This window comes from Petromyzon marinus, chromosome 66 (assembly GCF_048934315.1).
Source record: "Petromyzon marinus isolate PM22_M1 ecotype Great Lakes invasive population chromosome 66, UKy_Petmar_22M1.pri1.0, whole genome shotgun sequence".
Classification (NCBI taxonomy): domain Eukaryota; kingdom Metazoa; phylum Chordata; class Hyperoartia; order Petromyzontiformes; family Petromyzontidae; genus Petromyzon; species Petromyzon marinus.
Genome location: NC_133732.1, coordinates 4,366,892 through 4,367,350, shown reverse-complemented (window position 1 = coordinate 4,367,350; position 459 = coordinate 4,366,892).

Sequence of the window (459 nt, the reverse complement as noted above, 5' to 3'; positions counted from 1 at the left end):
ATTGTTGTTGTGGTGGTGGTGGCTGTTGTTGTTGTGAGGCTACTGGGTGCCATGTCGGGTGAGGATCTGACTCGTAATTTTTTTTACTTGCAGGAGAAATCCGATGAGCTGCGAAGCTCTTTGCTCGCGGCTGTCCAGCCGGGGCGAAGTGAAGATTTATCGAGACTTTAAAACGCCGAGGCGATGGTTGTGGTAGTTGTGGTGAAGGTGGTGGTTGTGGTGGTGGTTGCCGCTGGAGTGAGGCCATTCGCGGTCATGTTGGGTGAGGAGAGTTGGCGATGACGTCGCCCCGACCCACAGCCACGCCCCCAGGCACGCCCCCAGCTACGCCTCCAACCGCTCCCCCATCCATGTCCCGATCCACGCCCCTAGCAACGCCCCCAGCTACGCCCCCCAGCCGCGGCCTTCGCGACCACCGCACAACCCCCCCCAACCAAGATGGCGGACGCGACCTCGGCT